Here is a 24125-nt window from a genome sequence, read left to right on the forward strand (position 1 = left end):
GAGACAGACATCTCTCTGTCTAGAGAGGAAGGAGGAAGGGGACCTCTAGGGCAACACTACCTCTTCCAGTGTTTGTTGTCTGTGCATCGGTGGAATGCACAGTGCTGGTCCCCTGCCTTTCATGGCGATCCAGAGTTGAAGTGAGTCATGGAGTCATAATGCTACTTGCTTTCTACCCACTTTCTACTGCTTGTTTCATAAGCCCATTCGCACAAAAGGAAAGTGGTTGTGGGGAAATACTGTACTGCCAGGCTGGGACTTTCTTGTCCTCCCACCACAAAAAGCATGAATCATAATTTGATCGTCAGTTGTGTAGTTCTTCAGATCTATCCAGAGCAATGGCTGCAAGAGCTTGCCTGAATGATGGCTGGTGAAGGATTGAATGGAGTCCTTAGGATTTGGTCCACCAGGAGTATTTTTCTTGAGCTTTTGTTCTGAGACAGAGCAGGGCTCAAGCCCTTCAGATCCTCTTTACCCTCCCACTGCGGTACTTATAAATCTTGTGATTTTGTTTTGTCTGGCCCTTGTCCAAAAACAGACCTGTCGAATGAAAGGCAGCTTTGGGATCATTTATCAATGTAACAGTGGGAATAGTGGGCTGAACAGTAGTTTTGTGCTGTTACCAAGTGAAACCACCATGAGCAGTTACCTAATTGGAATAATACGGCACATGTTCCCATAATTGCTCTCCTTTGATAACTTTACTTAGGTCATGTTTTCCCAGTTAATTATCATTAGAAAAATATCTAATGATGGTAACAAGGACTAAGGGTTGCAAAAAAATGGGTATAGGCTGCAGTGTGACTTATTTTCAGACACAAATATTTTCTTTACATTAATGGTAATAGAAATGATATAACTTGGCATCAACTGCAAATGTAATCAACAACTATGGTTCCCAGGTATTTATTATGACTGAAGGTCAGAGTGGAAGAGGTGTTATTAATGAAACTTAAACCGAACTGTTTCAATTATTCTGCGGGAGGGCAGAGTCCTGACCTCATCCTCCTCTGCAGCTGCCCAGACCTCCAGACACAGATGAGAAATGAAATCCTGCAGCTTCAGGTAGATCCTCCCAGGCACTCGAGCCTTGCTCTGACTTGAGACCAAAATGAATGAAACAAGTATTACTCCACGCTTAGAACAAGAATGAAGACAGCACAGCTGCAGAGAAATTATATCATGCTTCTCTGACAGACATGAGAGAATATTATAGCTCTGGACAACTGCTCTAGAAAAAGATCTTTTCACCATTCTATAGTCTGTTCTGTGGAGAACAATTTAAATCTTCTGACAGGGAAACTTCTCTGTAAGCAGTTCCACAGTTTTCCTTGAGTAAAAACCTATACATTAGTCTCCATGGTCTTTAAAGGTGTGTCTTAACCTGGAAGATATGCTCATAAATTTATTAGTATGTATTAGGCTGGTATCTGTCTCACGTTATCTCAGGTGCCTAATAGCTAGAGGTCTAAGTTTGACCCGGTGACCTCAGACTCACTTTACAGTCAGAAGCAAAAATGGGCATTCCCAGATTGCAATCCATCTTATTTGAGCTAAGTACACAAGACAGGTCAGATGAATTGTGGCCTGGATTTGCTTCCACTAGGTATAACAGGAAGCCAGGGTAACTAGCAGAGGTTTAAATGCTGAACTTTCAAATGTCTACATTAAGGTACATGAATTACACCCTGAAGTTACGCACACTAATAAATTAAACAGTAGAAGGGAACATGCCCTGCCACTTTGTTGCCCACGATGCAAGCAGGTTTGGATGGTACCTGGCTGGTTTTGACCCAGGAGAGCTATTGCCATCCAAATCAGTTCTGGAGTGAGTTGGGGCCAAAGACGGTTGTTAAAGGCAGTTTGGATGTGGCTGCTCAGTGCCTGAGGGCACAAAGATGCGGTAAGGTGGATGTAGCCTTTCTGTGCTGGTTAGCTGCAGTGCCAGGCTGGCTGTGAGCGCATGTGATTTTCTAGTATGGACATAGTCTCAGTAGCTACGGGAAACAATTCACATCAAACCCACTTTAAAGCTACAGAAGTCAAGTCATGCTTTCCTACAGATTTCAGTGGAAGCAGTCTCTAGACAGGTAGACAAATAGAAATCCCTTCCTCTAGCCTCCAAAGGCCTCCAGAAACCACCAGCAATCTCTTTTCAGAAAGTCTGAAACACTAATCTTAATGATAGAAAATAACAAAGATGTGAGCAACTGTGTGACAACATTTAGCCAAAATATTGTATTTTAAGGCTATGATTCTGTTCCCACTGACTTCAAAGCTACAGGATCAGGCCTGAAAAGTTTCTAAGGTTTTTTTGCTGGAATGATAATGGCCAGAAGTGGAGTTATTTTTATTCTTTATGAGAAACAACGAAAAAGAGACCATGCTTATTTTTCACTGGAAATTCTGAAACAACTAGTTCACTTTAGGGGGAAAAAAAAAAAAAAAAAAAAAAAAAGAAGCCCGATGCACTGAATTATTTTTTTTCCACTATGGTCATGAACACTTTCAAAGAAGCCTGAGTCAGGACAGCCAATGCAGGATAAAGCCAAGCTACTAAAACATCTTCTCTTTCCGTAGATATTTGGGGCCCGTATCATCTTCGTGTATGTTGTCACTGGGAAATAAAACAGCTGTATTCTTAAATCCCCATTTCTCTTTCTTGTTAGATCAATTCACTTTTATGCATTGTGTTTGACCTTGCTAATATCTGTGAGGGAACCTGTGCTCTGATTAATAGCATTTTGCCTTTTTTTTTCTTTAAACCTGGTTATTGGCAGTGGTTTTCATTAACCAAGCCAGTAACAAGAATCAATTTAACTAAAGCAGCATGTAAAACTGTGGAAAGATGAGGACAATAATAATAACTAAAGCCGATTACACACAAAGTTCCCCAGCAAAAATAATTAAAACCAACTTACGCCACCATAACTTTTGCTTCAAAAATTATATGAAAAGCTGATATACAATTCTGTGTTGCAATGTTACTCACAGAATTCTAGAATAATTTAGGTGGAAAGGGTTCTAGAGGTTTCTAGTACAACCTCCTGATAAAAGCAAAGTCAGCTGTGGGGGTCAGGCCAGGTCTTCATCCAGTCAGGTCTTCAAAAACTTCCAAGGACAGAGATGGTACTACCACTCTTTGCAGCCTGATCCACCTCTTCACTATTTTCATGGGGGAAAAGTAGTTCATTGTATCTGGTCTGAACTTCTCTTGTTTCAATTCATCTTTGTTGCTCATCTTCCTACCATTTGCTACTGTAAAGAACTTGGCTTTTGATTCATTCAGAGTATCAGCTAGCCCCTCTGTGTTGGTGTCATCTTCACACCTAATGAGACTGCACTCCAACATCTCCTCCAAGTCACCAGTGAAAATGTTAAACAGAAGAGGAACCATGACATATCCCTGCAGTACTCCACTAGTTACCAGCCTCCAGAGTATGGTAACTCCAGTTGCCAGAGTGTGATCCTTTAACCAGTATCCTCTAAGCCCAACCATCAAATCAGATTTTATCCATCTAGTTGTTCACCAGTCCAAATCTTGAATGCTAGGGAGACAGTGTTAAAAGCCCAGGTAAATGATATACACTGCTCTCACCTCATCCACAATTCTAGTTATTTTCCACGTAAGACAATCATGTTGTCAGGCATAAGATTTGCACAGAAATGGCTTCCAAGAGGACTTGCTCAATGATTTTCCTAGGGACCAAAATAAGGCTGACCGGTTTGTAGTTTTTGGATCATCGTTTTGGGCTTTTCTTTAAAAATATGCACAGCATTTACTTTCCTCCAGTCTTTGGGGTCTGCCCTTATCTTCATGACCTTTAAGAGATGGTAGAGATTGGTCTTGCTATGACATTGGCTGGCACTCAGACACAGCCTATATGCTTCCAAGGACTCACATGGGTTGAGTTCCCTGACACAGTCCCTGACTTGATCCTCCTCCACTGCTCGTACCTCTCTGAACACTTTTTGTAACCACAGAAGCCTGGGAAACCCTCTTGGTGAAGACTGAGGCAAAGAAGGTATTGAGTACCCCAACCTTATCTGTGTCTGCTGTCACTGAGCCATGTGCTACATTCAACAACAATTCCATGTTGTCTTTGTTCAGCTTTTTACTACTAAAATAATATCAGAAGTTCTTGCTGATTTTGATGTCCCTGGCAAGGCTCAACTTTAAGTGAGCTTTGGCTTACCTGACACCATTGCTGTATTCCTGGGTAACACTTAAATTTTTTTTCTTTGTAGCACATCCCTGCTTCCATGTTGCACATCCAGAAGATATCAGGCAGATTAATTTCCCATTAGAACCAGGGTTTGTGATCTAGAGACTGGATTTACTTCCAAATTATGATATTTCACAAAACAAGCCCTGATGGAAAGGTTTTGCCAATAAATTTCATTACTGAATCCACAGTTAACATGGATATTTAACTGTGGTGTTAATAACTGTGAAAATTACTTATTTCTCCTGACTTGTTTTGATGGAGCTAAAACCACATCAGGTACAGGAATTTTTCAAGATAATTATGAGTCATTTTTACTACAGAGGACTCAGGAATGTTTTATATTTTATTGATGTTCCATAAAACATTTCTTAAATGTCAACAGTTTTGGTTGGAACAAATTATAGTGTTTTGTTCAGCTTCATTGCTAAGGACCAGAGTGCAGTATTCACTATCACAGCAGATAGTAACTTCTCAAATTGTCTTGTTTCATTTAAGTCAGCTTGACTCCAAAAAGAAGCATACAGCTCAATATGAGTAAAGTTGTCAATATAGTTAAGAACAAGGCATCTATTTCCCCTTCTTTCACTAGAAGGAAGAAAATTATGACAGACATAAATAGGACATGTTTTGCAGAGTAATCCAGCTCAGCAGCATGATGTCCCTTTTCTCCAGACACCAACACAAATGCCCTGTATTTAATCAACATTTGAATCCTGATGTAATTTCCCAGAGCTTTTAAAGAAAGTGAGAACACTGTATCTCATCTAAGTCCAAACTTGATTTATTGAAGGTCTATCTAAAAACTGGAAATTATTTGGAACAAACCGTTCAGAGTTCTAAAACAATGTCCTTTCCCTGTTGCCAGAAACAGATAATAATATGAAATTCTAAATTTCATCAAATGTACCTGTGGTACTTTTTTTCTTTTGTAAGTGAAAGGGGAAATCTCACAACAGAAATACAGTTACAGCCTCTCCGCAAAGTCAGGCTAATAACATTGTACTTGTTATAACTGGGACATATTTGGATGCTTTTACTATAATCAAAGTAACAAGAGACATAACAAAATTTATGAAATCTCTAAAGTGCCATTTAAATGTTGTCTACCCCCAGTGTTATCCGTGTTCTAAACTTCCAACATTAAAATCCCTGGTTATCTTGTTATTTATGCATATGCTTGTAGGCATGCCCAGATGGGTTTAAGTCCTAATAAACATTTAATTGATGCTTGTGTTATTTGGAGATTTACAGTTCAAGTATTCTCTTGCACAAAAGAAGAATTTTTTTCCTGCTTTTTACTAGTTAGTCCTATGATTTCCTGCAGGATTAAACCTGGCTTTGGTCTGGGTGTTTTCTAGCTCTTTCTTTGATGATGTCACAGTACTGTATGTACAGGAATATTACCCAGTAAAGAGTATGGATCCAACCATTCTGCTTCTGAAGTAAAAGAGTTTAGTTGTGTGGACAGAAGTTATGCTGTGTCATGCCTCAAGGTCAAACCAGGGTTTCTGGCAGGTTTTATTCACTAGTATGGACATGGTTTATCCAAGCAAATATTCATTTATTCCTTGAGAGACGGAACGGCTTTAATTGCCACATCTCATAGTACCCTATAGCTAATGAGAGGGCAATATTTTAGGAGACAAGAGACCTGAATCCAGATGTTTTATACAAAATAAAAGCATCAAAACAAGAAAATAAAAATTACCTTCCCACATAGCCTCTAACCTGGTTGGTACAGTGATGGGAGGGGCCAAATATACATTCAGTCTGCCCAGGTGAAAATAAATGTGGACACAATTCTTTGACAACTAGGTGCAATCTAGGCACTACTACTCCCACAATTGTTTTGTGAGACAGAGCTTGCTAAAATGTCAGAGCTCAAGACATATTTTGTACCCTTGACTTCCAGATGACAGTCATGACCTTTTCTCCAACCTCCTGATCTAGATGACCTTCTGTCCAGCAGGCTGAATTTTATGACTGCTTTTTTATGTATTTGACACTTCCATTTTGTCATGCAGGGCAGTCCTTGTGCCCACCATAGGGCACATGGGTAGAATGATGCATGGGAAGTAGTAGGGAAGTATTCCCAAAGAATAATATTAGCACCCCGGGGGGGTGGTAGAAAAAAAGAAATAATCAGAACAGCAAAATTAGTAAGTGCTCTGGTAAAATTCTTTTTAATACAATCTTTGTGAATCCCTCTTGCTTCTTCTACGAATCTAACCATTCAAACAGGAAAAAACAAACTCATCAAAATTTCTAGAGACTGAGAGATCTGCCTGTCTCTTTCCTTACATAACATTTCATCTCACAACACTTTGGTCAAGCAGGACTTGTCCACACTTTGGAAAACTGCCTCTCCAGTCCTTTCCTACAGCCATAAAGGGAGAGCTCAGGGCAATACTACTTTCTGGCTCATCCACTCTGCTGTTGAGACACTGGTCAGGACAAATCCTTGATCCAAATGGAGACAAAATTACACCAAAATGATACTTTAGGAACCTAAAGAGTCATTCCCCACCAGTGCATCAAAAAAAAAATCACTCTGACTCACAATGTACAGAGAATACACTTAAGTGTATGGAAGTCATGTCAGTCCATCTCTGTTCAGGAAACCAGTTAACAATATCCTTAAACGATGTCCTGACTTGGAATTCTTTAATACAAAGAGACTCAGGTATTTTTTCTCTGGTGGTTTGTAAAAATAATTTCAGTCCTATAAAAAAGTACAGCTGCTATGTAAATAGAACACATTTTCTACAAGGAGCTGCACCCAAAGTGAACACATCTATTTCTGTTTCAAGAAAATATATGCCCATTTTTTTAACTCAACAAGGAACTTTCTTGGTTTCATCCTTTCTAAATTTGCTTGTAAGTATATTAACATTATTGTCCTCATGTGTACTAGAAAAGCTTCTACCTTGTTTGCAGTGCTTAGCATTGACACCAAGGTGAAGGACATACAAAAGAGTGACACCGTAGTTGTAAATATGATGTCAGAAATCATTATTGCATATAATTTCCATGCACTAAAGGGACTCTGTCAGGTCAAATTAGATCCCAGATTTTGTTTTGATAAAGAAAAGCCTTCAAAGGTCTTAAAAATGAAACATTTTCAGGTTTATTTTTTCAAAATTCCAATGGAAACTTCCTTTTTTTTTTTTTCCTCTCTCTCTTCTCTTTTTTTTTTTTTTTTTTTTGGCTAACAGGCATTGACCTACAGTGTTCATAATGCAAACATTACACTGTTGGGCTGATCAGTGCTGGCCTCTGAGAATCTAAAAGCTCTGAACTCGGTCTAAAAAGTTTGTAAATCTTTACATGAGAAGACTGTTTATTCTGTCAGAATTTCTTTTTAAATATAAATAAACAATATAAAAGATAGGCAAAGGTATTCTCACATATAAGAAAGAAATGAAAGGAGATTTGTTAATCCCCATTTAAAGTAATATGGATGTGTTTTTTTGTTTTTGTAATGGCAGGTGATCCGTATTAAAGAATATTCAATCCAATAAATAAAATACAGACACTACCTTTATGTTACAATAATAATCTGCTTAAATATAGTATTTTATACCTAGAGAACAAATCTAAAGCAAATGATTTCAAGGTTATAATAGATTCAAAATTAAACATGTCAACATACTATAGCTGCAAAATGTATAATATCACACATGCAAACAGGTTGTGAAACATTCCAAAATGGAGGTTTTTAAGTAAACCTTTAATAGCATATATTCTGCCTTATTCTTGAGGATTTTAAGGAAATATGTTCTCTCTAAAGTGAGGGGGGGAAAAAAGATTTGAGGCTGTTATACATCTGCCTGAAAGCCTGAATTTTCTCAGAAAAAGATTAGCCTTTGTGTCTATTTTTTTTTTTGCATGGAAACTTGACAATGAAAATTGTAGTTAAAACATCAAACTTATGAACTTAGATGGTTTTTCTTTTTTTTTCAAGGTTTTAATTATCAGAAATACATCTTTCATGTACTCTTAATAACTTTCATAATTTTTTGTATAACTTTTTTTTAGAATACTTTGTTAAAATAATTAATAACAACAGTAGTAGTGATTCAGATGTGTAAGTAGAAATATATACTGATTCAAAAGGAAGATAATTGAGACACCAATATATATGGGGCATTTCAAATGGTGATAAGTATCCATGGTGATCAGATAATTAATATCTCTGTTCTTGAACTGACTACCAACATTTATTTCTGGTCTCATCTCTGGTTTTGATCTTCCAGGTGATGTTAAAGTTGGCCATCTCTACCTTACTAATCTTAATGGTGAAATGGGAATTATATATTTGTTCATACAATTCTTTATGTCTAGTGATGGAAATAAAGAGTCATTGTTACATAAAATTTAGTAGTATTATTTAGTATTAGCCTTAGTATTTTACATGGGCCCAAGACTCCTAAATCTTAGGATCACTTTCTGAATGTAGCAGATTATTTCCTTCATGAATAGAAAAGCCATAAAATCCTTGGTGGTTCTTGTTTTATCCAAAATATTGAGACAATCTTCCCTTACCCTCTTCATTTTATTGATTTAGATTTTAAGATCTTTTCTGAAAGTATTTTGCCTAAGTAAATATTTATACATTACTTAAGAGCCACTGTAAATACATACATATAGAAATGTTTTATGTGGACTCAATTAAGTCAGATTCCTCATAGATGTTCTTTTCAAACTTTTGTGCTTTTTCCTCATTTGACCCTCAGCCTCAAGCTAACATTAATCCTCTCCTCATCTTCTTCTGTTGAACAGCATCTCAGCTCCCAAACCAGCTTCTGGGAAACTGCCTGTGCAGTTTTGGTCCTCTTGCTGTCTTCAAATAACCTGTAAATACAACTGCCCTCTAGCATTTGCCCATCTCAACTCTCTTTTGCTTTGCCTTTTTTATTATAACCTGTGATTGCTCTGCTCTTGCAAGACAGAAATATTTCCTAGTACAGGCATGCTCTGAGATAGAAAAGTCTCTTCAAGGTAAGAAATACAAGCTGATTGTAGTACCAGTGTGAGTGTGTTTATAACAGAGGCAAAATAATTCAAATTCCACTATGCTGCAAAAGCATCCTAGTCTGTAATTCATAGAAGCAGGCTCTCTTTTGTTTTCTGTGTTCTAAACAGATCATTTTTAGTCTTGTGCTGCCAAGAAACCCAGCTTCAATAAGAAGACTAAAGGATATTCCTGTCCTTCTGTCTATCCCACTTACATTGTCTATAGTCTGACAATCAGGGTAGGAGTATCCTTAAAAAGATGCTATAATTTTTTTCACTTCAAAAAGAAAAGGCAGCAAGATCATAGTTGTCATTGTTTGTCTTGCTTTAGCAAATTAGAATAATGGAAAAGCAATTATTTTATAAAACAAATTACATTTTCTTTTCAACGAATTGAGACATCTACTGCTTTGTATTACACCAGTAGGAAAGCAACTAATGCGGTTACTCTGGCAGTAAACCAGAATGAAAAGCAAAGACTGTAGCTCAGAAGTCTAAAAAGAATACAGTGATATCTTGATTACTTCTAATGAGAGACAAGGAAGAGCAAATTCTCTTTTATTAACCTTTTAACAATACTGGTTTTGAATTCTCAGGTAGTTGGGCTGCATGGGCTTGCATCAGCTTGACTTTAAGTGCCCAGTTTAAAAATGAAAAGCCAAAGTCTCCTAAACAGGCCAGAAACTTATCCAGGGATCCAGGAGTTGTTTATTTCTTTTGGATGATGTAAACCCACGTTTTTACTCATAGCATATCTACTGGTTCCAATCAGTCCAAAAGGCTGGAGAAAAATAGAGGGAAATGATTGTGAAGAAGACATATTTACATGGAGTTCACCAAATTATTTAGTGAAAGGGTCATTCATATTTTTGCCCATACCTCCATGTATAGGAAAATGCATAGTTTGTCTTTTCCAGGACCAGACTAGAAAATAGAAACTCTTTGCCTTTGCACTCTCACCTCTCCAGCAAAGCAGTGATTCACCCCATAGTGACCTCTCAATTCTCTCCTGTCCCACTGCATGAGCCACTTCCTAGCAGCCGGTTGGGTGGCCATGGCGCACATATTTTTCAGGTTGTAGGACCCAGCGAAATGTTGCACTCAGGAAAGAAGTATCCCCAGACAAGTGCAGTAGAATTGAGAACCAGGAATTTGAATGCCTGAATTTATTTTAGAGTTTCTCATTACCTGGAATTAGACACCTACACTTGATCAGGGCTTTGCTGACTAGACTCTTTTGACCAGAGGTTCTCACCAGGTGGTATGAAAACCTGCAGCTTCTGTTCTCCAGAGCCCTGGGCTTCATTTGCTACCAAGTCACTGGATGAAAGATTGGCCAGTTAGTTCAGTCTGGTATACAGCATCCCCTGAGGGGCTGGCCAACTGCATTTCATGTTTGGAAATGCACAAGCTATGGATATCATGTGAGGGCTACACTGAACAAGTCCAACTTGGATATTGTGACTACATAAATACCAGTAAATAAACCCAAGATGTGGATTTGAATACTGGTACTTCATTATGTGCTTCTTCACAAGGCCTTTGCCTACTAACATGCTCCTTTAGTAAAAGAAAGACACGGACCTCTTGGAGTAGGTCCAGAGGAGTACCACAGAAATGATCAGAGGGCTGGAGCACCTCCTTTGTGAGGACAGGCTGAGAGAGTTGGGGCTGTTTAGCCTGGAGAAGAGAAGGCTTTAGTGAAATGTCTTCTGGTCTTTCAATACTTACATGGGGCTTATAAGAAAGATGGAAACAGACTTTTTAGTAGAGCAGGTAGTGAAAGGACAAGAGGTAATAGTTTTAAACTAAAGGAGAGTAGATCCAAACTAGATACAAGGAAGAATTTTTTTCAACAATGAGGGTAGTGAAACACTGGAATATGTTGCCCGGACAGGTGGCATGTGCCCCATCACTGGAAACATTCAAGGTCAGGTTGAACAGGGCTCTGAGCAACCTGATCATGTGGAAGATATCCTTGCTCATTGCAGGGGGGTTGGGTTAGATGACCTTTAAAGGTCCCTTCCAACCCAAATCATTCTATGATTCTGTGATTCCAGGAGCTTGTCCCCCAACAGTGTCCAGGGTCAAGTCACCTGTTTTAGGTAAAAAGAGAATTTAGCTAGATCGACACAACTTACAGAGATATTTGGTATGATGTCCAGAGGATAGACCTGACACATTACCAGCATATATGTAACCTGTGAGATCTACCAGAAGTTGGATGTACAAAGTCTAGCTTTGTTTGAGGCCTGTTCTTAAGCAGCTTTGTTAAACCTGAATTCTTCTTTCTCATGCTGTCCATGGTATCATTAGCCAATGTGAAGCAATAAAAATATGCTCTAACCCTCCCTACTCCCCTACACATGTACAAGTCAAGCTACAATCTGGTTTTGATTAAGTTAAATGTAATCTAAGTCTTGAGCAAAAAGGAAAGAAACACCTTGACCTTTTTTTTTTTTTTTTTTTCTTTTTTTTTTTCATTTTGGTACAAAGCAGACACCATTACTGGTTTAAAACCAACAAGCATACAGGATTTTTATAAACCAGCAATATTTCAGGAAGCTGTCCTGAGAAACACAGAATCTGTTGTCCTGACCATGCTGTAACCCTGAAGTTCCTATGTTTATACAATGTATTTTACTCCCTGTTAAACTGCAAAGGACTTCTGATATGCATCATGCTACTCAGGTAAAAGTTCAGACTTATTTGCCTTATTTCCCATCCTTAAGTCATTAAACACTTTCACTCTCTTTGTTCCTCTTCTACCTATTTTTACAGTGGAAAATATCTGGAAGAGCTCAAAAGGATTTCTAGAAGATCAGGACTTCTGAACTTCGAGCCACTGTTTTAGTGGGACTGGTTTTGACATTTCAGCCTCTCAAAAGAAAGCTGATACAGGCTGGATCCAAAGTATGGCAGGTGCATGTTGAAAGCCTTATGGGGTCACTTACAGATAGCAGCAGCATTTTATCCATCATGGATTTAAAGCAAGATTTATGTATAGGGGTAAAACATTTAGAACTTGCTGGTTAGTAAAATCACTACCTCCAACAGAAACCTTGATGCTTGACAGACACTTGTTACCTTCACGAATGACACGTCCCCTCTCCAGAGAGTAAGCTCTTACCGCAGCTTTGCACTGACTAGATTTTAGGGAGCCTTTGCATGTGTAGCAAAATCAGAACTTTAAAAGAAGAAATCCTTTGTAAACATAATCTTTCATATGCTTAATTTAGACTAATGTATGTATTAACATTGCAGCAACCTCAGCCTGAAGACAGACATGCAGAAACTTCAGTTTCACATAGGTCACAACAGGTATATTTCAGGGAAAAATAAAAGGGTTCCTGACATTTACAAAGTGTTTTGCTTTGTATTTATTTGTTTGTTTAGGCTGGTTAGTTAATGGGAATATGGCACTTTTGCCACAGCTCCCTGCCTTGGTGGGTTTCTGTTATCTGAAGGGCTTACATTTGCACAAAGCATTCTGTAAATGGCAATTTGTCATCAATAGAGGAGGATTAAAGAGGGATCAGTTGCAAGACAGTCTTCTGCTTATATTTACTCTATCTACATCAACACTTCTTCCTACACTAGTGAAATCACAGCCTAGCACATGAGTAATTTGTGTGTCTATAACAAGTTTACCTGATATCAGGAGCTGACTGAATACAAACCACAGGCTGGAGCCTTTTGTTTCACTATTTGCCCTTCTCGTGTTGTCACGAATCACCCATTGATTTCAAGAGTGCAAACATTTCTCAATGGTGAGAGTTAATCTCTTTTTCATGCTTGTTTACACACTCTGTTCAGTCCAAGAAACCAGTTGCACTTTTCACCTTGGTCTACAAGTAGTCATGCAAACAAATGTCCCAAATCCACGCAATGCCCTTTTGTGTCCACCCCTGTTTAACTCATGCTTCTGCTCACAGTTTCTAACTTGGTTATGTATTCATTTTAGAGCTAGGACCCTGAGATCAAAGGGTCTGAGGGTACACTGTGAAAACACTAGTGAGCAAAGAGCTGGAATGACCTTTGTGCAAATCCTTTATTTTCAAAACTGTGACTGCTGGTAGTCAAATCTTGTGTGTGCATATATATATATATGTGTGTGTGTGTCTGTGTGTATAGCTGCCTATGTACATGTACACTTTTACTAAGTAGTGAGTATAGTATAATAAATACAGAGACATTACACATTTATGTTAAGAGAAAGATGCAAAACATTACTTAACATGAAGGAAAAATAAGCGCATGTTTAATTTAAATCCAAGATTTCTTGGGACAGGGGCTGTAGGTTTTCTTCGAATACGATAGCAAGGATAGCTGGAAAAAAATAGCTTTGTTTTGATGTATCTGTTAGGTGAGCTGCTCAAATACATATGTTTTTTTCTTCTTGGGCTGGTTCAAAATTCATAAATTCATTGTTCTATGATGTGCACATAAGTAATGACCTTGGAAGGGCCAAGCTAATGTGAAAATAGTGATGGACAGTAGTAAGACCCAAATGATCATGAGTGACTTTTACGGAGTGATAAGCACTCTGGCTCCAATTCAGCAAAGCACCTAAGTGAGAGCACGTGTCTATTGAAGACATTATCCCCAAAGCAATTGGGAGCAATACAATCTCATACAGTAAAACTGTTTTTCTTCGACGGTCACTATTCTGGTTTCTTCTGCTTTATCCTTTGATGAACAATATGGAAGGAAAATTAGCTACAATAATACTGTTCTAACTCCAATTTACATATGCAGATAAATTTCAAAATAATCCACTTATTCCAAGAAATAGTAATGGGGATTTTTTGCATTTTTAAAGACTGTTTCTTAAAGACAACTGAATATAACACACTTAGAAGCCACACTGTTGGTTCAGACCAGAGGTCTATGCATAACCACGCTCTGTTACTTCAGAAGAATGAACCAATGATGGTGCCCCAACGCAGAGTTCATGTGAACATTGGTTTTCACCAAACTACCCCAGTTATGCTGACATTGGCTCTCAGGTAGACATTGAGGTTACATATCTTTATAGCCCATCCTTTCAGGGCCCATCACAACTCTGCTCCATCTACTACCACATCATTCCCCAATATATCTAAATATGAGACTACCTAACTCACAGTATTATTTACCTTAATAGCAAAACAGAGAGGGAGAGGGACGAGAAAAGTTCTACCATGTCCTGAACCCAGTAAAAATTGTTTTCTATGTGTACCTGGGAGCTCACATAGGACAAAATGATCTTAACTACTGTCCTGGGGACTCAAACTCCTTAGTTCCTACAAAGAAAGATGTCCCTTTTCAGTTTGATTCCTAAGCCAGCACACATCATTGCCCTGACAATTACTTTCATCTCACTGGCATGTAGCTGAGGGCTTTAATATTTTATTTTTTGGAAGGAGCTCATGATCCCAGTCCAGTGTTAAGAGAGTTTGCAGGATCCAGGTGCACAGAATGAACTATTGGTAATAGTTGTTCATATGTTGTTAATACATGCATGTGTGTGTATGTTAGTTTTTGGACATTTTGCATATAAAGCTTCTTTCCACAGACATAAAGTCAACAGATGCCATGTAGTCTACCTGCACATTTTAACCCCGGAGAGAACAAGACTATAATAACCTTACCTCCACAATTTTCTCTCTCCTCTGGTGTGTAAACTTTCATTGCAAGATCCCAGGGAAGAGCATTACCAAGACTCAGTAACCAACAGCTGTCCAGAAGGTATGTAAGACAGTAAACATATGAGTCACTGTCTCCTTAGAAAAAGGGCATTTATCAAGGAGTCGGCTTCAACTCTGACTTCAAGATTCCACAAAATCCAGGCAATATGAGGAGACTTGAAAGGTTCTCTTAAGCAACCATACTTGGAGGGAAATAGGACTAAGCCATGACATACTATGCAAGCAGCTAAAAAGCAGTTATGCTTGCATAACCTATTCGATGTGAGGTGGGTCTCTGCCACCACAGCAGATGATTGGAAGATCACACCAAGGTATCCATAGTTTTTCAGTTTTTCTCAGAATTTCAAACCTAAAGATACCAGTAAAAATGCAGACAGATACTGATGGGCTGAATCTTTGACAGTGGCATGATGTGCAGTTTCCTCCTAAGTCAAACACGTTCTCCGTACCCTAATTTCTACCTGTTTGCTTTTGTTTTCTTGCATAATGAATCCACTGTGTGTTCAGAAATAGCACATCTACCTGGGCTGGCTGCGGCAGCCTAGCATGTCTGAGCACCCACTGGACATGGCTACTTACAGGAGCTGACAGAAGAGTCAGTGGCTTAGGTTACATACACGTGTTTGGGGTTGGCATCAAATTGAACTGATGTTATCCTGAACTCTGGTGTACCTTGCTGCTAGACAGATTTAGCTTGTCTGGCAAACTTGGTCTTGGCACTCAACCTCCAATATCAGAAAAGACATCCCTGGTTGGGGCAGCAAAATTTTGAGAAAGCCTGAGAAGTGGTGGGAATAAAGGGAAAAATGTGATTGTCTTCACGGGCCTTTTCCCATTTGCCAGTAACAGACAGACATCTTTTAAGGAGCTAAATTTAATATTTAGTCCTTACTAGTAAGAGATTGATATGGGATTTTTGTGCAATATGGAGAAGCCTTCCTCTTAGGGGCATTTTCTTGCTAGCATAAAAACATGGAAAAACTAACAAATGAGAGAGCATTGTGTGATACCTCTGCCACAAAGCTTTTGAAGAGACATATGGGACTGGAATATGCTCACAGCTGTGTTGCATTTCAGGTTGCTCCATGTCGTGAGGCACCGCGGTGTAAGTTTTCCTGGTGGCTTCAAAGGGTGCACTGAAAGGCTTTGTGGCACCTGGGGCTTGTTAGGGTTTTCCTTCAGGCATTCCAGATGGAGCACTTCAGTGGTACTTTGGCGCATGCTCTGAGGCCAAGACTAGTGTATCTACAACAGCAATTTACTTCAGTTCAGAAACATGCTTCTGAAGCTAATAATCCAGTTAACCCTCCAACTGCTTCTTGGATTGCATCATGGAGTGGTCTTGTATCACAGGAAATCAATAATTTTTGGGTCAACACAAACCAAAAGGTGCTCTTTGGCATTGCACCTAACATGCAGCAAGTGATAATGTGCTGAAATTTACAGGACAAAACCAGAGCTAGTTCAAAACCAGGCTCCTGGAAAAATGTGTATAAAGGGGTTATTGCATCCTGAACACTAACAGCCTAACAGACATGCTCCCATCAAACCTTGCTAATGTAAACATAGTCTGTGTAGACAGTTGGGAAATTGAACTTGAGGGTGCAGCTGGAGGCATTTTGTAATGGCTGATATTTCAGAAGACAGTGTACAAAAGCATCACTTGAGCCTCACCACATATAGGGAAAGGTTGCTTCATACCCTCACTAGAAACAGCTATTGTTACAATTATCACACTTTGTTTTTGTGGCGGTTGTTACTACAACAGCCTAATATTTCAGTGGAACCTGGTGATCCCATTGTGCTAGGCAATGCACATGAACTGAGTAACAAGATTTAATCCTTGTAACTTTCAGTCTGACTGTAAAGCCTTTGTTGATCTATGCCCCGAAGCACAAGAGTTTATTTTGTTTCCATACTTTATTTATACCAGTGATATTTGTGCTGTGTTATTGCAATGTATTGTTTAGAAGCCTTTCAGAGCATGTACTTTATGTTATGGCTTACTCATAATGCTCCTGCTTGAGCGATAACTTGCTTGAGTGCTAATATGACAAAGCATGCTCTGTCAGTCCTGAGATCTTCACACCAGCTTTTGATGGCACATTTAAATAAGAAAAGTAAAATACAAGTGAATGTGATACATGAATTCACACCTCCTATATTGTTGTACTAAAAGCTGAAGGCTAAGACCATTAGTAAAAATATCTGTAAGTTCATATAACACAATCTTCATGTTGCAAAGATGTCTTTTTGAGATGATAAATAATTATGAAATGTTATTTTAAGTGAAGAAAATGTCTCTGTCACTCACAAGCTCCAAACCCACTGAGTTTTGCATGATTACTATCACAGATCTTGGAATCCAGGCTAACTTTCCCAAGCTTTCAATTATGCATAAGTGGGGAGTCTCATAAATTCTGAGCCTTTCTGAAATCTTGTTATGTTCCAGCGATTGCTATCCCAATCCCACCTGCTAAGTGATGATAGAACCAGGCTTCAAGTTCCTAGCAGCTACTTAGGTCTCCTGATTTCTATTAAACTTTTGTGTACTTGATTCTGCCTTTTTGCTCATTAATCTGACTTTAACTTAGGTGATGTCTCTGCACGGTATCATCTAAAAAATCAGCTCAGTAAGGAATTAGAAGAAGGAAGACCTGAGAGATACTGACATCTTTTGCATAGAATAATTGTGTGACCCAGGATAATACTTCTAAAATATACTGACTGACTTTAGAGAAGTCCCTTGACTACATGACCTCCTTTACTTGTTCTACCCTATCTCTCATTCTCCCCCTTTCCTTTTTCCTTCTATCCATTATCACTTTCCTCACTGACAGCAGTGTTCAGAATTTTCTGTTGTCTGATTTATGATCTTTACACTAAAGAAAGGTAATGCAAATTACAAATGGTGGCTCTCCCATGTTTTAACCCTCACTGATTTTTATCTCAATGAAAATCTCAGGTGTCTCAGCACCAGATTTGTACCTCCCTCACCACAGAACCAGACAATTCCCAAAGTTTTTGCTTGGCTTCATGTTTCAGTCTTTAGAACTAATTAGGATACTTCAGAGTATTTGTTTAGGTTTAACATGTAATTAATTTCCTACCGGCAGCTGTGACCCATCATAGAATCACAGAATGGGTTGGGTTGGAAAAGACCTAAAAAATTACCTATCTCCAACCCCCCTGCCACGGGCAGGGACACCTTCCACTAGACCAGGTTGCTCAAAGCCCCATCTAGCCTGGCCTCGAACACTTCCAGGAATGGGGCATCCACAGCTTCTCTGGGCAACCTGGTCCAGTGCCTCAACACCCTCACAGTAAAGAATTTCTTCCTTATATCTAATTTAAATCTGAATAAACCTATGGGTAATAATCCAATGTCTATAAAGAATCAAAGCGTTTCAGAGGGGAAAAGGTGACCCATAACAAGGCTATCTGCATGCTTAGCTTATCAGGTATCTATTATTCCTTATATCAAGTTTTCTGGTACATCTGATATTCTAGTATGTCTAAAAACTTCTGTAATTACCTTCTAAAGAAATACTGGGATCCTCTATCATAGGAATTTTGTTTTCTTGCTATCACAGTAAGAAACGAAGCCAACTGAAGACACTCATAACAGAAATGGATGCTTCTAGTTCTCTTGAACAGGAATGTTATTTAGGAATGATGGCAACCTGGAAATTATTAATATTATGCTTATGTTATTAGTTTCATAAAAACATATGTACTTTTTCCTTCTTGAAATTGTGACCAATATTTGCTGCTATATTGTAGCCCTGGATTATTTGAGTTAGGGGTCCCCTGTTTTCATGACCTAGCTGAAGATCCTTCCTTTAGAGTTTGAGAAATAATGTGAATATAGCCATAAATGTTTTGAGTTTTAAAAGAAAAAAGAAAACTTGAAATGCAAAGTATGGTAGTGTTACGATGTAATGGCCATGTCCTTGTTGAATAGTAACTTATCTCAAAGAAAGTAACACTGAACTGCATGAGTGCCTATTAACATTTTAGTCAGTATGAGTTAAACCATTAGAACTAAACCCAGAAAAAACAAGAGAAGTTTTTGATAAATGCTCCAAACTACCTCATCTATTATTAAAAGTATAATGAGGAGACAGAAGACAGAGACAATAGAAATGTCTTATATTATTATTATGTTTTGCTTATGTTATTCCATGTTAAATATTTTTCAGTGACATTGTTGCAGTTTACTTTGGGAACTTTTAGACATGCTTGACCTATAATGTGCACACTATAAAATTAATTTAATGTTTTAATACATTTGCCTTTGAACATTGGTCCTCTTCATTTTTTATGGTTAAGTGAAATGTGGAATGTTAAATTCCAGAGTTGGCAGCCGTGTGCTCTAGTAGTTATTCATTTCTACACCACAGATTTTGTTTCAAAGGCATCATTCCTGAGCTGGATTGTATCCATTTTTCTGGGTGTTGCTCTACAAACTACCCCCCAAACATGAACAGTCAGTCTTGTTCTTGCTGATTTCTTAAGTGTATCAGAATCTGTAACTTAATACATGGAAAACTAATTTTGAGAGGATTTTATAAGCAAACTATGTATGTGAAGGGGTATAAAAACTTCTATTGTTCTTCTGAATACAGGGATTTCCAATATTTCTTCCACAAAAAACTCTGAAACTTTATTTATAATAATCCTGTAAAATTGTCCTGAAATTTTGCCTGTTGTTGAAGATATAAAGAAGGTTTTATTGACAGCAGGAAAAGAATTTAAATCTAAACTTATGCTAGATTATAACAATACTCAAAATCTTGTGTAGGAGTACAGACTCTAGTAGAAATAGGAGTTGTAGTGACCTCTAAGTAAAGTCTGCCCTCAAAATCTAAAAGAAACATTTTTGTAAGAAAATTAATCAATAATGATCATATTGAATCATGTATCTTTGACTCCTGTACAGTTAATAGGTGAAGTGGGGGTTCCCGTTAAACAGTTTTCCCAGAGCGGAAACACCAACTAAGTTTCATGAGAGAAACTAAACCAGTCAATAAAGAACATCTAAAACCATAGTTATTTTTTGTGGTACAATGGAAAATTACATGAGTTTCTAATTACTGACTGTAGAACATTTATTAATAGGGCAGATTTTTATTCCAGTGAACTAATTCCAACTTACCTTTTTCCAGTGATTTTACCTAGCTGTAATTAACTTACCTATTTCATACACGGCAGAGAAATTTCATAAACGGAAGGAAGTCTTCAACATGCTAAGTAATGGATGTGATGTCAAAGGTTACCTCATGCAGTATAATAACTGTAAAAATTGTTTGGCACTATGTAAGTATATCATGGATTGCAAGATGCCAAAGTTGTTGAAACTAATTTTGATTGAGATTATCACACAAAACTTTAGTCTGAATACAGCTCCCAGCCATATCTCTTTGGAGACAACTAATTGTGTCAAATGTTTAAGATAACAAATTATGTCAATTATCTCTAATTGAACCTAAACTGACCTCTGGTCAGTGGTTTTGCTTCTCTCAAGTTTGCTTTGCATGGAAACCAGAGTAAGGAAGGAGACAGGTGAGCACCTGTGTCTCTTACAATGGAGTTAGGGCACAGCTGAGATGTGCACAGGCTTTTTTTCTCAGATAACCTAGTCTGGGCAGAGAGTTGGATATCTATCAAAGCTTAAAATGATTGTGCTGCTAGAAGTTATCTATGTCTTTTTGACTATGATGAGCAAAGGATGACTAGCTTACATTTAGACATAAAACTCTTAGCTGTCTAAGGTTGTTTTGCTTCTTGTTTCTGATTCCTGGAGAAATAGCTCATTCTTATGTATTCTAAACCCTTCATCCCTCACTGAAGGAATAATTGCTCCTCAGCTGTGGTCTATTTATTCAAACAAGAACTATTTTCAAAAATAAATTCAGCAGAGTAGTCCCTGACATTCTACACAGAGAGATATTTTATTTTATAGATGGTCTTATTTACATTGAACTTTTGAAATAGCAGCTCTTTTCCTGTAGCAAATAAAATTGAAGTCCTTAGTTGTTCCAAGACAGAGAAATGGTGTCTTCTTTATTTCCTCCTCCTACCCATGAACTTCTATTTCCAGCAACATTTTTTTTTCAGAACGAAGAAAAGTGATTGCCGTTTTAGAACCTGTGTTTATCCTTCTGTCTTTCCTCTGTAAAGCAACACTGTTTATCTTAGCTGTATTGTGTTTTCAGAGAAGAACAACAGCTAGACATTTCAGAGATTGGTATCATGCTGATAAATTGCTACGGACCGAGAAAAAGCTGCAGTAGAGCCATCATTTCTGTTTCACTCTGCAAAAAGTCTGCATAGAAACCACTCAAACCGCTCTGGCTCCAGGACAAAATTCATGGCAAACACTAAGAAAACTTAACATTTCCACCTCGTTCAAAAGCATTCTTTTGGCCTCTGTTCTGCTGTCGTTTGCTCACAACATCACACCAGTTTTCATGCACTTTAAATAGAAGCTGAGCAAAACGGCTGGCTGTTTTAAAAGTACAGTGTTGGTATTCTGCTGCCACACTACCTACATGTATGTCAGGTTGTATTAGACCGAAATAAGAAGTAGATGGCTAATGCATGTCATGTTGACAGATTTTTAGTAGAAATAGTTAAACTTTTGAAAGGGACAAGTTTTGCCACACTACCTACATGTATGTCAGGTTGTATTAGACCGAAATAAGAAGTAGATGGCTAATGCATGTCATGTTGACAGATTTTTAGTAGAAATAGTTAAACTTTTGAAAGGGACAAGTTTTGCCACACTGAATCTGTTTTGGCTGCTTAGTTTGCCTCGATTATTGCAAACCTCAGGATGTATCCTAGTATTTGGTATTTTTTTCCATTTACTTTAGCTTGCTACATCAATATAACAGATCAGAATCTACTTCATCTTGTACACATTATTATTCTAGACTCAAAATGATCACTTCTTTAATAAACAGTGTGGTTTAATCAGAGGCTGGAATGGCTAGTCTTTGCTGCCAGCTTGATAGATTACCTATGAAAACATCTTATTGCATCTATTACATTTTCAGTCTTTTGCCTTTCTTGTCTTTTTGGTTTGTAAATTTTTCTGAGCTGAACTGTCTCCTAGTATAACAATGCACAGAATTTAGTATAGGGGGATCCCAAACTCAGTTATCATGTCTATGAATCAAAAAACCCCCAACAAATTAATGCAACTTCACCATTCAGAAGATCTGAAGAGCAGCTTTTTAATTAAAGTAGCTTTAACTGCAAAGAGAGGTTTCCTGCACATTTCAGGAAGCACACATAAAGTTTTAAGCATTATCACATTTTTTATAAAACGTTATCTATGTGCTTATCATGTTAATAAATAATGTTCTTTCTCTTAGAGTTTTACCAATTCCTCTCTGTAATGCTAAATCTCTTAGTTTATTCACAATAATCTAGATCTATTTCACAAAGAAAGCCCACCCCCAAAACCCCTGCATAGTTCAGCAACAGTTACACTGATTAAAAGAAAATGAGGCAATACCCTGGGAGAAATATCCTTTGGTGACCAAGTAACAAGTGTGCATATGAAATGACATTGGAATTATAGGTTTGACTTAAATTGTACAAGCTATATGTGCCTTTATCCCAAAAGACACTCATGAGGCTAGAAGCCTACATGTGCTAGTGCACATACAAGACTGGCTTTGACCGTAATTACACAGCAGTATGAACATTGAAATCTGTCTGAATGGGAAAGAGCTGAGTAGAAAGGATGCAGCCCATATAGGAGGGAGTCAGGAGACCTGGACTTCATTCTCAGCACTGTTTCTGACTCCCACTACCTTTCTGATGCCCTTGTTTCTCCAGTAGCTACTGCCTCCTTTCTCCTTGGTGATGGCAAATTCTGTGCGATGATGGCATCCTCCCATTGATTTAAGATCATTATGGAAATCTAGGAATTTAATGTAAAATAGAAAGTGGAAAAAAGTACAAATAGTCACGGCAACACCTTAGGCAAGAGAAATGCCTTTTCTGCAGTTGGTTTTCTTCTTATATCCACTGGACTGAGAAGCCAAGACTCCAGGGCACAAGTGTATAAATATTGTGCAGGAAACTGTGTCATCATTCCCTCCTCCACAATAACAATGTGTAAGGCCGGGGCCAGTTCTTTGCCAGGCATTTGTCTGGGGTTTTCCAGTAGCAGCAGCTAGGCCTAAGGCTTTTTCTTTGGCAGACTATTCTGATGATCTTTGGCACTACCCTGTTGCTGGTTTGGTTGGCTTCTGTGTAATAGAAATAAGCTTAGAGTTAGGCAACTGCTGAGGATCTGGTTTGTCTTTATTTCTTTCTGACATTTTTTCTGGTTTGAACATAAAATGCAGCACTAAACTGAGGTTGGATTTATAACATGGGCCTTGCATTGCAAGAAAAGAAATTGTACAGTAAAAAATCAGTTACTATCCTTAACAGAGCTATGGTTTTTGTAATTGATTTAAGAAGGCTGGAGCCTTTACTGCAAATAGACGCACAGAACAGTGATGACCAGTAATTCAGTTTAAACTTGTAGGGTTATAGGATCACAGAACAATTCAGGATGGAAAAGTCTTTGGGAGGCTCAATGCAGGGACTACTACTAGGTCAGACCAGGTTGTTCAGGGATTTTTCCAACTGGGTCTTGGAAACATCCAAGGATGGAGCCTACGCAACCTCTTTACATATATCCCAGCCGAACCCCTTTTGTTTCAACTTGTGGCTTTTGCATCTTATCATCTCACCAAGTGCCACATTAAGTAATCCACCTTCTTGCTGCTTTCCTGGGGCACAGGCTGGCTGCTGTTGGGTCCCCCAAAGCTGCCCCTTACCCAGGCTGAACAAGGCCCAGCCCCCTCCTCCCTTTGCTGTTCAGGGATGACAGTGACCCTGGAGCTCCTGGCCCGCAGCCCACTGGTGGCCCTGGCTGCTGCCATGCACACTGTTGGCTCTTGCAGTTTCCCCTGCACAGAATCCCAGTCTATTTCTACAGAGCTGCTCCTCAACCACAAGCTTTGTACTTTTACTTAGGCCATCTATCCAAAATCAAAGAAATTCAGATATGGAGTGTCAAACTTCAGCTACCTCATATGATTAAGTCAGGAATACAGCTCTTTCAGTTCTGTAGAGCTTCAAGTACTTTGAATTTTCATATGCTAGTATTTTTGTAATGCCA

The sequence above is a fragment of the Falco naumanni genome, chromosome 6 (genome assembly GCF_017639655.2).
Source record: "Falco naumanni isolate bFalNau1 chromosome 6, bFalNau1.pat, whole genome shotgun sequence".
Taxonomy (NCBI): Eukaryota; Metazoa; Chordata; class Aves; order Falconiformes; family Falconidae; genus Falco; species Falco naumanni.